General features: G+C 49.6%; 1 long non-coding RNA gene across 1 annotated transcript in view; it reads left to right on the top strand.

The window, feature by feature from the left end:
• The first annotated feature begins 519 nt into the window (after nt 1-519).
• The window catches only part of LOC105236959, a 219,148-nt gene continuing 202,556 nt past the window's right edge, over nt 520-17,111 (top strand). Inside the window, exon 1 of the long non-coding RNA XR_002142364.2 lies at nt 520-676. This is a non-coding gene — a long non-coding RNA (uncharacterized LOC105236959). The remainder of the gene's footprint in view (nt 677-17,111) is intronic.

Here is a 17,111-nt window from a genome sequence, read left to right as displayed (position 1 = left end):
AGATGTGAGAGATTTGAAAAGGAGACCAGAGAAGGGGTTATGTGTGGAGATGCCAGGGCGGCTGCTCAGATAGCTGTCTTTACTCCAGCTTTCCGCTGAGTCCCTCTCTGGGATTTGCCAGGGCCAAGTTCATGCCCACCTCTGGGGACAGTCTGCACCCAATGAGTGATTGTGGGCATGCCCCCCGTGACTTCATTTGGGACATTTCTTTTTTTTTTTTTTTTTATTTATTTATTTTACAGAGATAGAGACAGCCAGCGAGAGAGGGAACACAAGCAAGGGGAGTGGGAGAGGGAAGAAGCAGGCTCATAGCAGAGGAGCGATGTGGGGCTCGATCCCACAACGCCGGGATCACGCCCTGAGCTGAAGGCAGACGCTTAACCACTGTGCCACCCAGGTGCCCCGTCATTTGGGACATTTCTGACCTCCCCGTGGGTAAGCTGAGGCGTGGATTTTGATGACTCTGAAGTTCAATGTCTCCCTTCACCCGGTCCGACTTCCTTACTTCCCCACAGGTCTTGATCCACCGAGTGCTGCTTATGAATCCCAAGAGACCCAAGTCTCTGCCTGAAGTCTGTTTCCTGGGAACCTGATCTGCAGCATTGAAGAAATGAAGCCTAGTGAATGGAGAGAGGATGGAGCCAAACCGGGTTCTTCTCTTCCGGGAAAATCAGTGGTAAGAATTTATTTTATCAGTGAGGTGGATGAAGGTCTTCTCGGGGGCTTTGAGGCCTGGAGAGTGGTCTGGCCAAGTTCGGAGAGAATGGGCTCTGACATCAGACAGGCCGGAGTTTGAATCCTGCTCTGTTACTTATCAACTCAGAGATTTTGAGAAAGTCACATCCAGTGCGTTATCTGTAGCACAGGAAGTCATACTTACCTTGCGGGCATGCTCACCTTACATCAGACTTACCATACTCATGTTGCGGGGACAAACGAAATGGCTGTTCTTGCTGTAATTCCTAGCGCTCAGTGCACAGAAAGGTCCTCGCTGGGTGTCAAGGAATGCCGAGGGAGCAACACTGATGGTAGCTGTCACTTAGGGTGGTATTGGCAATAGTTCAGGGTTCAGAACTTAAGGAAAAAAGTGTGAAGAATAAAAGGAAAGTGTATCATGGAAGAAAGAGAAGGTTATTGCTGCTAGTAGATGAGTGGACTGATCCGAACTACACATATTCCGATTTCTGAAAGATAGCCTAGCAAGTCAATTCAATTAAGAACATTCTAGGGGCGCCTGGGCAGCGCAGTCGTTAAGCATCTATCTTCGGCTCAGGGTGTGATCCCAGCATTCTGGGATCGAGCCCCACATCAGCCTCCTCTGCTGTGAGCCTGCTTCTTCCTCTCCCACTCCCCCTGCTTGTGTTCCCTCTCTCACTGGCTGTCTCTCTCTGTCAAATTAATTAAATCTTTAAAAAAAAAAAAATTCTAAAGCATTTGCTATAAATGAGATGCTGGAGAAAGACCTGACATTTCTGGAGGACCCTAATTCAACTCTGTTAGTGGCTTAAATTATTTTATGAGGAAAGGGCATATATAATCGTTAAATATAATCCTGACGTAGAATCAGTACTCAAAAAACATTTATTGAATAAAGTATATTATGAGACCCTTCGAGTTGTTAAGTATCTCAGCTAGTCATATAAGAGTGTCATATAAGAATGAGATATTTAAAAACAAGGATATGTTACAGAAGTTATCCAGATGAAAAAGTGGAAATGAACTGAGAAAGAGTCAAGTACTCAGTACGGGAACATTCTAAACACCAGTGCGGGGCTCAGTGAGAGGTGGGACGGTACAAGACAAGGAACTTCAGAGTTCTGAGTGGATTTAACCCTTCTTATCTATGCTCATAATAGGAGCTACCAGAAGACAAAAAAACAAAGCAGGGGTGATCGCTAAAGAATTCCATATTTGTCTCTCAATTTTATAGGTTGATTGTTTTGGTTAATATCTACTGTCCTTGTTATATTGGTTCCAATGTTGCATTTCCTGAGCACATACAAGCTAGTTATAAGAGATGAGAGCCAGCTCTGTGTTGGGGAACTTTTCCTTTCTGGGATCAAAGTTATGGACCTGTAGAATCCACAGATTGGATGGACAGAGCTGAGAGGAAGTTAGTCATTCCCTGGGTTTTCAAGATCTCTGGTGAGACTCTACCCCAGGGGTCACAAGTTCACCCTGCCCACAGGGTGAGGCAGATCATATAAATGAGGAAAACAATCTGTGTATAAAGGAAAGAAGAATGGTGGATATGTCCTTCGGTAACTGTGGTCCTTCCATACCATGGACCGCTACTAATGACAAAATTATAGGAATGGAGAACAGATGAGAGTTTACCAAGAGGTCAGGGGTGGGGTTGTGATGGGCTGGAGGTGGTGTCCGTGAGGGATACTCGTGACTCAACCATCAGTATCTTGTCTCCATCCATGTCAATATCCTGGTAGTGTTGTGGTACTAGAGTTTGGCAGGATGTTAGCGTTGAGGGAGACTGGGGAAAAGGAACGTGGGATCTCTCTGCGCTGTTTCATACAATTGCATGTGAACCTACAATTATCTTCAAATAGAAATTCATTTGGAAAAAGGAATGGTGGGAACCATGGAGAACTAGAGAGCACATGACCTTTTAAAGGGCGACAAGAAAAAAAAAATGTTCCCATACAGTGCAGACCCAAAATGACAAGCACCTGCTCCCGACTAACCAACCAACCAACCAACCAAGAAATACAAATGTGTGCTCCCTGGTCTACCTACGTAAGCTAGCCGCCAACAACAACAACAACAACAACAAAACCAACCTAACCATTTTAGTTGTCTTTAAAAAAAATATATTACATACTCCTCTGCCTTCTTAAGCATAATATACCAAATACAGCAAAATCATCTCAATTGTTCCTGGAAGCAGGATGCCTTCATGTGCAAATCATAGATAACCTCACTGAAAATGGCTCACACATCGAGAAAAGGGTATTTGTTTGTGTACAGGGTTGGGATAGGGGTCAAAATATTTAGGGCTGTTTGAATGTTCTTACATAAAGCGGAGCTGCCATTCTTTATAGGGTTTATGACTGCTTTTAGGGTGTTTCATGTCTCTTTTACTGCCGGGCTCATGGTAATGTTTTCTTAATACTGTCAGCTTGCCGCCTTGCCGTAGACTTTCATTTCCTTCTAATTTATTGTATGCTTGGAAAGTGGGCAACAGAGCCTATTGGGATGTGTGTGTGTGTGTGTGTGTGTGTGTGTGTGTGTGCGTGTGATGTGAGGGACCAAGGATTCATTCATTCACCCCGCGGTGTGTAGTCTGTGCAACGTTCATTTGACAGCTCGAAGACCTCATGGGTTCCAGTTAGCCAAGACTTTGGCGAGACTGCATCTTGAAAAGGTAAAATGGAACTTACCAATAGCAATTGCATGTTGCCTTGCTTCTCTCACACAGGCTGAAATAATACGTCTGAGAGGCCGCTCTGTTAGAGCGTTAAGAACCTAGACTCCACAGCTGAACCATGTGGTTCAAATCTTAGTTCAAATCCACATACCGGCTGTGTGACTTTGGGGAGGTTACATAACCTCTCTTTGCCTGTAAAATGGTGATGATGGTAATAATACCTAGCTCATGGGGTTGGGAGGGGGGTTCAGTGAGTTGATATCTGTAAAACACGTGGAACAGTACCTGGTACATGGGAAATGCTGTATTTGCTTTTCTATATTAAGCACGAATAACAGCGTGAATAAGAAACGTTGCCAGCCACTACTTGCCATCCTCAAGTCACTCCTATGACCAGAAGGTGTGGCAGGTTTTCAGCCATTGGTAAGGTCACATGAGGCACTTTTCCCCAAGGTTCCGGGATAACTACCACCTGGCCAAATGGTAGCACCCGAGCCTTTCCTCTAGACTGCGTCTCCCTGGGAATTTACACTCTAGGGGTGCAGACAGGAAAGAGGGGAAGGTGCATATTGTTTCCCATGATCTTCTGTGCCTGGGCCTGCCAATCCTCTGTGCCAAGTATTGCTCTGAGGACCATCCCCCTTTTGCTGACCCCCATCTGCTGTCCCTCCGGGTGCCAATTCCAGATTCCTGGGAGAGACAATCCGATGGCCCAGCCTGGTCCAGCTTGGGCATCAGCTATGGCTGGGGATGGTGATCTCGAGTCATGTAGACAGGGCTGAGTGGTCAGCACAGAAGGTGGGGGGCAGTTACGGAAGGTTGCCATTATGAGCTGGGCAGGTGCTCAGCGATGTGCACATAGCATTGAGGCATCAGAGCAAATACCGGTTTGGGAGGTAGAATGCCTGGGGGCTGCAGTGGGCTGCCTACTAACGGAGTGATGTTAGAGGAGCCATTTGACCTGCCTAACCCTCAGTCTTCTCATCTGTAAAATGGACATGTTGGTAATACCTGTGTTTTTCTTACCTCACTGGACGGGACTGGCTACCTAGTTCTCAGGCTCCAGTGCAAAATGAAAATGTGGAGTTATTTGTTCAAAAATGACTGAGAATATCAAGGCAGTGATGGCAGAGCATGAAACCAAGCATGGGGGCCTTTAGTGTGGAGTCCTTTGTGGCTGCACAGGTCACCCCCGGGAAGCCCATCCCATACAAGATTGTAATAATGACCTAATGCAAAACCTATAATAAGGCATCATATAATTCACTTATGCGTTTTGTTGTTTTAATCTTAAAATGTGCTTTCGAGAAAGAAAACTTGACTTCAGCTTCTGTGAAGGCTCCCAAGAGAGCTGATCTGTAGCTGATGTGCCCAGGGGCAGTCTGGCCTGTTGCCCATAGCTGCATGCATTTGGGCTGGCCGGCTCCTCTGCTGTTGAGATTGAGGGGTGGCCTCCGGCCTCACCCCTGCGCACAACTAATCGGGGTGGAAGACAGGTGTCTTCTGCTGCCCCTGCTCTGTTCTGGCCTTCACCATGCATGGAGGGATGGCTTCGTGAGGGGTACCAGCTCCAGGGCGTGGCTGGGGAACCCAGACTTGAGAGGTCCCTGCCTGAATGCCACCTTCCCCAGGGCTACTGTCTGGGAGCCCTCGCTTGGGACAGGCATGAGGGGTGAGGGAATCTTGAGATATATCACATGGCCCTCAGGGAAGGAACTTTCCCTCCTCTGTGGAAGGAGGAGGTAGCCTTTTCATTTTTACTGTCAAGCATATTTTTTATGCCTTTGTTATACACTACTTTCTCCTCTCACTCGAGCCAATCCATAACTATCAGGTAATTTTATTTTTTTATTTAAAGATTTTATTTATTTATTTTTGTGAGAGAAAGAGCAAGCATGAGCGGGGGATAGGGGTGGGGAGTGGCAGAGGGAGAAGCAGGCTCCCCGCTGAGCATGGAGCCCAATGCGGGGCTCGATCCCAGGACCCTGGGATCATGACCTGAGCCAAAGGCACACGCTCAGTCGACTGAGCCAGTCAGGTGCAATGTGAGGTAATTTTAATTTTAGTGTCCACTCACCTCATCCACTGTTGGACTAAGCCATTATCCTTTCCAGTCTCTGTCTCTGCAACAGTCTGACTCCCCAAGGACTGCTTATCTCTTTCTTATCAGAAGGGCCCCTCAAGGTTTTCTCTATCTCCTTGTGTCTCTCTGAAGCCCTTGACTTGGGGGGCTTATGCCAGGTTGCCCTGAGGCTTAGCCTTGGTCCCTCTTCATGTCCATCCTGTGCCCAGGTCGGGACCATGGTGCCTGTCATCTGCTTTTGGCCCCTTTCTGGGAGGGCTTATCCCTAACTTCCTTCTGGGATGTCCATGTGACCCACCGATGGTTTATCAGCTAATAAAATGGCGTGGAGGAAGGAAAAGAGGAAGCAGGGCAGCAGGAGAAAAGGAACACCATCTATCCAGAGGAAATTCAAGATAACCACATTCCTCACCTCTGAAATAATGGGAAAACAGGGTCTAATATTTCAGGGCAGTTTCCTTCTTACAAATGGCTTGCATTCCAGATCCCAAGGCAGCTTCTTGGAGATCAGAACTTATTTTCCTAAGCAACCCTGCTGCATGGTGATTCCCAGCCCAGCCCACAGACGCCCTTTGACCATAAAGGCCCTGAGGTGTTAACTAATAAAGCAGGTAAGCAACATCCAGCCCATCTGTAACAAGCTCTGTGGTGTGTTAAAGACATCTTTGTGATAGCCACAGCTCACAGAAGGGGCACAATCCTCCAGGGGCAAGCCTTTGGCACAGTTAAAGAAACTTCTCCCTTAGGTAAGGCCCCTCACTAGGTATGAACATTCTCATAAAGGAGGTGTCTTTTGTGGGAGGGCAGACATACCCTATTAGGCAAAATTTGCCCAGTGGAGGTGAAAATTGTACCCCAAAGCCGGACTCCCCCGTAGCCTGTCGCTCACAAGAAGTGTTGGAGCATTGTTGTGTGTGTGTGTATGTGTGTGTGTTGTGTGTGTATGTGTGTTTCGCAGAAAGCCCATTCTGTATGCTCTCCCTGCAACCACAGACTTCAAGGACTTAGCTGTTTCTATAATGATGATGAATAAAAGCAAAGCCTTTGAAGAAGAAAGTTCATTTTGATTTTTCAAGACAAGTCAGCAGCAGCCCCAGAGACCTCCCAGTCCTTTTTCCCCGTGTTCCCTGCTTGGAGCTTCGCATTCATGATTGTTTGCTGTAACTGAAAAAGGCCTTGGTCTCTAGAAAGCTAAGTGGATGCAAATGGATTTAGAATTGTCAGCTTGGAACAGTCTCCAGTGGCCGGGAGCCCCGAGACAACTTTGATGGGCCTGACAGCTAGATCCACCCTTGTACCTCCTTGGGAAAGCCGCAGCCTGGGCTCGCTTCTTGCTGTCTGGAGCTATCTGGGAACTCGCTTCTATTTCTGAGGCTGCAGGAGATGAAGGCAGAAACCACGTTAATTATTGCAAAGTGCTTTTTTACTTTTAAAGTGCTTCGCTAGCGTTAATTAGTTATTCCTACTTACAGCACTCCGGTGAGGTAGGTCAGAATTATTACCCCTTTTCTACCGTGGAGGAAATGAAGATGCAGACATTTAATGACTCCCCTAGGGACCTGGGGGAAGTTGGTCGCCTAGACAGAGTGAGGTTTTCAATGGGATGTGTCTGGCTTCCTCCCGGGGTGCACCTTGCCGCCACAGCTAATGTCCTGAGGGCTTCTTAGATAGAGATGAGATCTGCCTACCGCTGTCAGAAGAAGTTGGGTTTGCCAGAGGCTCAGGCCGTTGGAAACAGGGGAGAGGTCGCTGTTCCTGTTTCCCCACCCACTTGAACGTAGAGGAGGCTTGCTCCTGGTCACGCGTCTGGTGGTTATGATGGAGAAGGAGAGGGAGACAAAGTATGGGGTTGAGCACTGTTGCGAGGCACTCCCGTCCCAGGCACACACTTTCTGGGTTGTTTCTCAGCTGCGTGGGTCAGGAAGCAGAGGTCCTGATGAACCGGCCTCCCTATTCTTGGGTAGAAAGTGAGTGCGTGTTGGGTAAAGGGCCTGCCACGTGGTAGGCGGCAGGGGGAGAAATGGGCTTTGCGACTGGACTGCTCCTGGTTCACATTTTGGCCATTCCAGTTACTGAGAAAATGGTTCTTAGTGTCTGTTCCTCCTACGTAGAGTGGAGGTGATAGACAGTCCTCACATGGCAATCTGACTTCCCTGGGGGCCCACTGGCCACTCGTGAGCCAGGATCCTTTCCTGTGCTAGCAGAGAAAGCTCTGGTCCTTTTTCTGCAGGCTTCTGTGCTGGACTGCCCATTACTACTTGGGTGACCTTGGTGAAGGTCATGCCTCGGTATCTTGTTTCCTCATCCATAAAGTGGGAAAATAATAATATTGCTCCTTGTATGAGGATCAAATGAGTTAAGACAGTCACAGCACTTCAGACAGAGCCAAGTCCGCTGTTCGTTAACTTGAGTGCGCACGGGGGAGAGAGGACAGTCTGCCTTGGTTATAATGGAGCATGAAGAGATTCGGTTCATTTCCCTTGAACACGGTAGAGCCAGGGGTGGTCGGAAGACTTCTACCGCTGCCTCCCTCCCTTCTTGAAAACTTTTTTGTGGATCAGTAGACAGGAAATACATGATTCTAATAAAGGAGTAGGCTCCTTGCTGCCTACTGAATACATTCCACATTCCCAAGCGTGGCCTTCATGGGCATAGGCTCTGGCCCAAATCATCATGCCCTGCCCCCCATGACACACATACACACACACACAGTGGTCGTATCATGTACGTCTCCTGAGTGTGGAGCCACAAGAGCCTTCCTCCCTGCCCCTCCACCCGAGTGTGGACGCACCGGCTCTGGATTGTGCTCGTTGCTCCTGTACGCCTTGAACTTTTCACGATTCTCATTCTCATCTGTGCTGTTCTCTCTTCGTTTCTTCCAACAGGACCCATTTCCTATGTCACCTCCCCTGCGAACCCTTTCCGGACTCCTCCCCTCTTTCCCCTTCAAATGAAATCGCATCTTTCCTGTAGTATGTCGTTCGCCCCACAACTGAGTAGTGTGTGTGCACACGGTGGATTCTCCCCTGCCCCCTGTCCTACTCCCTCTATCCCTCTTCCGGATGGTGCTAGAGTCAGAATTCTGCAAGCCCAAATCGAGACCTCGCCTCTCTGTTTCACCAGCTGCTGTAACTGAATGTCAGGCACTTGCGCTCAGCACAGGCCTCCTCACAACAACCCGAGGAGGCGGGTGTCATTTTGTCCTTTGGCAGATGAGACAGTGGAGGCCGAGACAGAGTAAGTGTTTCAGCGGAGATTATACCGTTGGTAAGGGCAGGGATTCACTGTGAGGTCTGGATGGCCCCCCAAACCAGTGCCCTGATCCCCCCGCACCACCACTCCCCCCCACTTACAAACCGGAAGCAGGAAGGAGCCACACTGCTCAGCACATGGTGAAGTGTCGGCTGGGGTCTGGCACTAGCACTGCCTGTGTACCCCATGGCCCGGTCCAGCTGATCGGCGTGGCCCTATCCACCACGCCCTGTCATAGAGCTGTGGCCTTGGCCCTTCTGCTGCCTTGGCCTGGAATGTCTAGCTGTTCCACCACTCCTGAAATCTTGAGTCAGCCCAAGTGTTGGTTCCCCGGGGAAGCCTTCCCTCCCTGCCCCTCTCTCCAGCCACTCAGGATAATTCCGGGCTCCCTTCCGGTGCCCCTCAGCCCTCTCCCAGCACTACCCCGTGGGCAGTTGTTGGTTTGAGCGTCCTCCCAGAGGCCGTGGGCTTTGCTGTCTTCATCCTTGTATCTCTGAGCCTCACCTTGGATCTGACCAAGAGCATGGCCACCATAAGTCCTGTGGGGGGAATGAGGGGTCACATATGGATGAGGGCTCTTTTGCCTTGCTGGGCGCAAACTATTGCTTCTACAGAGCACGTCTGGCAGATTGCCGTGGTGCGAGGCCATGGAGGATGGTTTCGGAGGAGACCAAGGTCATCTTCCTACCTCTAGGAAAAATGTGTGGTTCCGCTGCAGGTCCCCTGACAGCCCCGAGGGCAGTTCAAGTCTGTCCTTGGACACCAGGGAATTGGATGCCCGACTATTCCCTGGAGATCACTTTGCACAACTCTACAATTCTACCCTCCTGAGTAGCAGAGCGATTAAGGGACTTGCTCAAGGACCCTGGACCTAAGGGACAGGAACCAGTGGTGCTTTTGGTTTCTGGTCTGAAGTACATCGCTCAGCCTTTGAGAGGGTTCACTGAGGGCAGGATGGGTTTTGAAAGCTTCGAGACCATCTGCTGAAGCCAACAGCACAGCAACAGCCCTCCTTCAGGGCCCCTGGGCTGCTCGGATACCTGAGCTGCAGCCGGGACAGGAAGTAATACTTTCAGAGTTTTAGCCCCAAAACCTCAGAAACTTTTTGATGATGCATTAAATGTCAAGTACTTTGTTGAGAAAAGAAAAAAAAGAAAAGAAAAACCACCCAGGTATCAGCGTTTGTTACTGGGACGACGGGAGAGACTCGGTAATATCACAGGAAGTCACACTGTCAAAATACAGAGAGGGCAGTGTCTAGGGGACCACACCTTATACTAACTGTACGTGAGTACAAAAGAGCTTTCATAGGCTCCTTCCAAGGTGGGGCCGGAGCGGGGGTCGGCCGCGTGGGCATCTTTGCTGTGGGGAGCCAAGCACAGAGTGTAACTGAAAGGCTGCTATGTGGAAGGAGCTCAGGGAACACGGCTCAGTGAACACAACACTTGAATCTCCACGGTCTCTCTGCGCCTTTCCTCTCTGTCGTGCGCCTGTGAACGTTGCACAGCCGCTGAAAAAGCCAGCAGAGCGGTTCAAGGACACTCACAAAATCTCTGAAGATAAAAGGGTCTTATTTGATCTCCTTAACATCGCCGCAGGGCCAGGGGCAGCGTTTTCTGTGCAAGCCCCCGAAGGAGGCAGGTGCCCCGCCTGGCTGAGGCTAGCACGCCTGCTCTCGCTGGCTGATGAGAAGGCCCAGGCTCCCGCCGAGCAGCCCCTGCACCACAAGGGCCCAGGAGGACAGCGGTGGGCAGGAGCAGGGCCACTGCTGTCGCTAGCTGTGCTGTCGAGCATGCCCATGGGGAACACAGGTCATCATCACTGAGCACTGAGAAACCCTGGCAGCTTGCTTCTCTCAGTGGCTCCTGGCTTCCCTCCCTGCTCAGCCCTTGGGAGCCACAGTGGCCTGGGGCTGTGGCTTCCTTGTGTGGCTTCCGCGCCCCTGCTTAGAGGCTCTCAAGCATGTCTGGGGCCCTGAGCGCACTGGCCTCCCATTGGGAGCCTGCACGTGGGCCGGGGGAGGCGGTAAGGGTGGGCATGTCTGCCTCCCTCCCCCTGAGGGCCATCACCCCTGGGTCAGCCCGCCCCGGCAGTGCAGTTAGCATAGACATGGCCTGGCTCACACTGATGGAGGGCTCCCCAGACGCCAAACACTGTGGGCCTTAGGTTCCTTTCCGTTTGAATCCTGTCAAGCGGGTTTTTGAAGCCCCATTGTTCAAACTCCAGGGAGTTGTGCAGTCTGTGCTGGGACCCTGTCCAGGAAGGGGCAGTCCAGGAGCTGACAGAACTACGGGGGTCTGGCTCACTCCTAAACCCAAACCTTCATGGCCCCAACAGCTTGGCTTTGCAGGCCCTGATTCTCCCGAGACCTGGACACAGGTGACCAGCCAACTGGGGGGTCCCCAGGACATTGGGTTCACCATCCCAAACCAGGAGAGTGGGGCCCCTGGGACGGTTGTCAGCCTCCCTGTGCAATCAGGGGTGTTAGAATCAGGGCAGTTGGGCTCACACCTCATCTAGGCTCCAGATAAAAGGAAAATAGAGCCTCCTTTTTTTTTTTTTCCCTTTCTCTGGCCCTTTGCTAATCAGCTTTTAAGATGCAAGTGTTTTATGCTAAATGCCAATAATTGAAGTTTTGTAGAACTTGGCCTTCAATTCCAAGCTTGTTTGGGTTGAGATATTCCTTTTCCATGACCGGTAGGATTTTAAGGTTTTTGCATTTGCTCTCCTATGTTTTCCAGGCATGCCTTGTTGTCTTCATGTGATAATTTAGCAAGTCTCGGTCAACTTTGAAATGATTCTGCACAGGTCATGCAGGTTGCGGAGTCAAAGGTTAACAGCAGCAAAGCCTTCAGGGGCCCTCTGCTGAGACAGCCTGGGACAGGAGCACTTGGACCCACCAGGGACTTATCTGGGGGTGGGCCTGGGGGGCTGGCATGGAGCCCGTGCTCCGGGAGCCCCAGGACTCCCTGCTGCATGTTCCTTTCCTGAGGACAAGATCTAGGGCTCCCCTATTTCCGCTTTGACTCCTTACAGCATTTTCTAGTGACTGCCCACAACTGCTGAGCCTTATTTGCCCACGACACTCAGATCAACCGTGCTTCCTAGCCATGCCCTCCTGACATCTTTATCTCTCTGTTTCTCCATCAACTCTCAGCTCTGACAAAATAGCCTTTGTGATCTGAGATGCTTTCTCCTGAGGCTGGTTTCTCTGACCTTCCTGCTGGCCAAGGCGAATTAACTTCAGTTAATCAGTTAAAGAGATTATTTAGCTAAAAGTAAACAGATGAAGATATTCTAGTTAATTAATGAGAAAGAAGTTAAAAGTTGAAAGGAATCTCCTTGACTTTTAATTTTTTTAACTGAGTAGGTGGAACCCTTTTCCCCTCTCTAGGTACTGACACCAGCCGCTGAATAATGACTGGGGGTGAGGTCAAGGTTCCTGCGTTGTCTCTGGGCTCCCAGACGATCCTGATGTCTCCGAGAACTACTGCCCTGACCCGGTCACTTCCACAGCCACCTGAACAAGGCAGGAACCCATATGCAGCTCCCCAGTTCACGAGCAATCGCTTTGCCGTTCAGGGTTTTTTTCTTTTCTTTTTTTAAGTAGGCTCCAGGCCCAAAGATCTTGACCCTGAGATCAAGACCTGAGCTGCGATTAAGAGTCAGACGCTTAACTGTTTGAGCCACCCAGGCGCCCCTGCCTTTCAGTTTTATTTATTTATTTGTGTATTTATTTAAAAGATTTATTTATTTATTTGAGAGAGAGAGAGAGAGAGAGAGATTGGGAGAGAGAGTCTTAAGCAGACTCCGTGCTGAGCACAGAGCCCACCACGGGGCTCTATCCCACAACCCTGAGGTCAGGACCTGAGCTGAAACCAAAAGTCAGCACCTAACTGACTGTGCCACCCACGTGCCCTTGCCTTTCGGTTTTAAAATGATCTAATTGGTTCGTTGTTACACACTTCTACAAAGTTGTTAGCATCTCAAACTGGGATTCTCTTTAACTGAATTCCATGCTGTTCTTCCAAACCTGCTCTCACTCCTGTGCTCTCTCCACTGCCAGACTCTGGCCCATCCGATCGAGAGACCCCCGAGTCACCTTGTCCCTATCCCTATCCCCCCTTCCCCCTTCCCGTCTTTATTGGCCTGGCCATCGTGCCTCAGCCTCCTTCGTTGGCAAGTTTTCTAGATGATTTAGTATCTTTAGTCTTTACAGGCTGGTCAGAGTTATCCTAAGACACAGGTCAAATATTACCTCCCCCCCGCTACTGCAGCCGTGTTCTGACCCTTCCTTGTTTTCAGTTTTCCAGGGTTGGCCCAGCTGGCTTCCAGCCACCTACCCCGTGCTCTGGCCACCTCTCAAACTCTCCTGGCTCCTGGTTTTGCTTATGCTTTTCCCTTAACCTGGCTGTTCTCGTCCTGGGAATCTTACCAACCAGCAGAGGCCACCCCCACCCCCGCCCCGCCCCGTGAAGCCTTCTTTGGTTCTCCTAAAATCAATGAATCGTTTAGTCCTGTATGCCTGTCAGCACTTTCTCTGCCCCTCTTTACTTCCCTTTGCCATGTATTACTGTTGGTCTCTCGAAGGCACTGGACTGTCCGCTTCCAGAGGGCGAGGGCTGGTCTAACCCACCTGCACGTCTGTGAATTGACTGCATGCTTACGGCGGGCTTCTAGGCCTAGCCATGGCTTCTGTAACTGTCTGCAACATGTTGGAGTCCTTGCTCTCCCCCTTTAAAGGGCATTGGGGGTTTCCCTAGAAACTGCCACTTCAAAGCCATTCAGAAAAAAAAATAGAGCTAAATCAGGCAACATTGTTTACTTCTCAAGAAGATGTTTTGGTGTTCCTTCCTGCACCTGTGAGGAGCTCCGGTGCAACCTTGACCGTTCCCTATCTAGCAATGGAGCTTGGGCCCGGGAGGGTGTGCGAGGGTGTCCAGACAGGCGGGGCCAGCTGGGGCTGACCTCCCGTCAGGGCTGCTCTCACTGTACCCCCTGCCTGGGAAAAAGGGATGCCAGGTCCCACCTGGATTGCCGACGTAGGCTCCCCCTTCTGAACTTGTCTGCCTGGGGAGAATGTGTGTAACTCTTCCACCTGGAGGGTACGCCTTTTTTTGATTCACAGAAAGGCTTTGACTTCTGCTTCTTGCCTTCTGTAAGTGACCACATTCTCCTTTTGCTCCTAAAATCTCAGCAAGGGGGTGCCCCGGGTTGCTTCCTGTGTGGGAACTTGGCCTTGATCCTTGCTCTTGAGTGCCTGCATTTTCACAACAGCCCTTTGTGGCAGGTAGGTCCTTGTCTCCTTCAGATGACCTCGGATCACACTGTCCTCTGCACCCTGTCTGGCCGCTACGAGAAGAGACGTGGCCTCTGTGAATCCAGGGCCTTGATGCCACGTTAGACTCAGGCAGGAAAAGTAAACAGACGGGCGAGGTGGCCGTCCCTGAGTTCTTGCTCTCATTCACCCATCCCTGGTGGTCAGTGGATGAAGTAAATACTGGGATTTGCAGTTTGTCGACCAATTTAACAATGGGGCTTTATGGAGGACTTCCCATGGGCCTGTGTCTCCTAGGCCTCTTCTATAAAGGGAAAAACTGAGTGACAGCGTAGAAGTTGCCGTTGACCCAGAACCCAACAAAACCTGGGCTGCCATATAATACTTCTTGTGCTGAAACGTGGGGCCTTATGGCTGCCCCAGTGAGAAGAAGACCGGTCTCCTGTGGTCGGTGGATTTCTCCTCCTTCCTTCTCTCACTTACTCGATTCTGACGGCTCCCTGTCCTTGCCTAGCCCCTCCTGCATGTTGTAGGAACACGGACCTTACAGCCAGGTGGGCCCAAGGGGAACGATCAGAAGGCCAGAGTCGCAGGGTAGATGGGCTTTCTGGGTGACGGGATGCTGGCCTTTTCCCAGCCGTTATTTAGCAGTCGGGAGGCGTGTGTCCTGACGTATGGGCTGCAGTCGGGGGAGGGGGCCCTGACAAACAGTCTTCATTCACCAGGCTCTGCTGCCAGCGCCCTCACGGGCGTCACATGGGGCCCGATGAAAAGAGCAGGGGGTGCCCGCCAGGGAGGCCCATCCAGGGGCTTTCTTCCCGGCAGCGCTGTTCCCTGAGCTTGCCAAGTCCCACGAGTCAGCAAACTGGAGAAGCGTTTTCAAAGCGAGGCCTTTGCCCTCCTTGGCAGGCTCCTCAAAGCCTGCCTCGCTCTTGCTGCGCCTGGGAGATCCTGTAAAAGGTTCTTTTTGTTCACGCTCTCAATGGGGACATCCTCGGGGAGCCGTTCGAGAGGCACAGTGTGAGCTGGAGGACACTTGAGGCAGGACCACTTGGGTGGGCAACAGGAGGGAGCAGGCCAGGCGGCTGGGGTGGAGCGGAACGCAGGGCGGGGGTTGGGGATGGAAGGCGGCTGGAAAATGTGGAGACTGTTCCTAGGAAGAGCGTTTAAGAATTGAGAAAACTGCCTGAGAGATGGCTTTCAGAGGCTGGAGGCAAAGAGCGCCCGTCCTTTGTTTTTTTAATTTTAATTTTTTGTTTTTAGCTGCACTGCAGTGTTTGGTATACAAATAACACCTCCGATCTGTGGTGATGGCCCTTAGGAACAGACAGAGGCAGAAACTGCCTTGGAATTTAGTGACTTCAAGATAGAGTTAGAAATATATATATATTTCTAGGCTTTAATTGACGATTTTTCACCGGAAGGTGGGTCTGTCATCAGCTGTGAAATAAAGGCCATCTGAGCTCATGTGAGCGTGATTAATACTGGAGCCCAGCTTGGAAATCATGGGTGATGGCCCAGAAATCATTGTCAAGCACAAATACTGTTTGTGCTTATAGAAACAGAATTCTGGGACCATGAAGCAATCCTTAGGTCTGCCCCACCCTTCGTCTCTGACAAACATTTTTAATTGAAATCTTTTTGTAGTGAGCATGGTAGCTCTCTAATTCAATTATAGTCACCTTTTAAGATGTCTTGCCTTAGTCTATTTATTTATAAAAATTGATTATAAAATATTGAACTAGCTGAAGGTTTGTATGTTTTTATAAAGCATGAGAAATGAATTTCATCTGGACTTGATAAAAGGTGAATTAACAGACTATGTCCTAAGTTCTGTAAGAATGGTGAAGAAGTGAGTGATCTTTCTCCTGAACAATTCTTGGTAACCTACCCCCCGCCCCCCCACCAAATCAACGAACCATACTAACTAAAACAAGAACAAAAGACCTCTCCAGTAACACATTTAGTCCAGTTTGTGCAAAGTTCGTACCTGCTTTTATGACCTAACATTTTCCCCATTGTTTAAATGGATTTGGCATTATCTTTCGAGCATGCCATTTCCAAGGAAGATCTGAATTGGTTTGCTTTTGCAGTGCATTTACAAAGCAGGCTATCGAACTGGTTCACAAGCACAACAGAGGCCCTGGAAAGACGATATACCTTCCTTCCTGAGGTAGATATTTCAGGATTGGGGAAGCAGGGTTTCCTGTGTTCTCACAAGGGGTTGAGATAAAGCAGCCCAGGGCAGTTTCAGAAAGAATCGAGCCTGGAATGAGCATGAGGCAATTCTTTTGTCCAGCGCCCCACTCTACAAGGAGAGGCAGGCACGGCCAGAGGCAGAGTATGGACAGGACATGACGTGGTGTGGGATAGGGTTTGGAGCCAAGAGAGTTCTCAGAGCCTGGGATGTCAAGGAGCAGGTCTGCAGGACTCCCTGGGAAGTGCAGCGCCCCCCTCCTCTCCTCCCCAGCCAACCGCCATGGTGCCAGGCTTTCATGTGTGCTCATGGGGGCTCACCTCTGTCCTGTTTTACCCCAGAAGTACACCAGGCTACCCCATGCCCTGTGGGCAGCTTTAGTTAGTCTCCACTATTTTTTTTTAAATATGTTCTACAAAGGCAAAACAGAGAAGTAGACAGACTTTGCCTTCCGTGTATTTCCCCATCCTCATCCAGTTTCCCTTTTTGTGTTTTCCCCACCCTCTTTGTCACACCGCCTAGGAGCCCCTCCGACATAAATAAAAGTAATTTGAACATTTCATTCATGTAGAGATCCCGGTGCGGCCTCTTGCAGAGAGTTATTGCATTAAAAGAAATCCGTAAAGAAAAAAAAAACCCTGGCAACTACCAAAAGTCAAATAATAATCAGTAATAATAATGATAATAATATAGCCATAAGGAAGGGAAAATCCCATAACATAATACAAAATTTTATGTTTATGGGGGGGAGGTGTAGGGGAGGCAGGAGAGAAATGGGAGGAATGATAAAATCATAATTTTCTCATCTTTCTTCGTTGGGAGATAATAGATACTATTTGATTTTTGAAGCAAATTGAGAAATAGAAATTTAAGCATCTTATTTAAGATGGAAAAGGTAACCACTATTAGAACTAAAGTT

This window comes from Ailuropoda melanoleuca, chromosome 7, assembly GCF_002007445.2.
Source record: "Ailuropoda melanoleuca isolate Jingjing chromosome 7, ASM200744v2, whole genome shotgun sequence".
Lineage (NCBI taxonomy): Eukaryota > Metazoa > Chordata > Mammalia > Carnivora > Ursidae > Ailuropoda > Ailuropoda melanoleuca.
The sequence above is the reverse complement of the archived record's forward strand: the minus strand, read 5'-3'. Positions and strand labels throughout refer to the sequence as shown.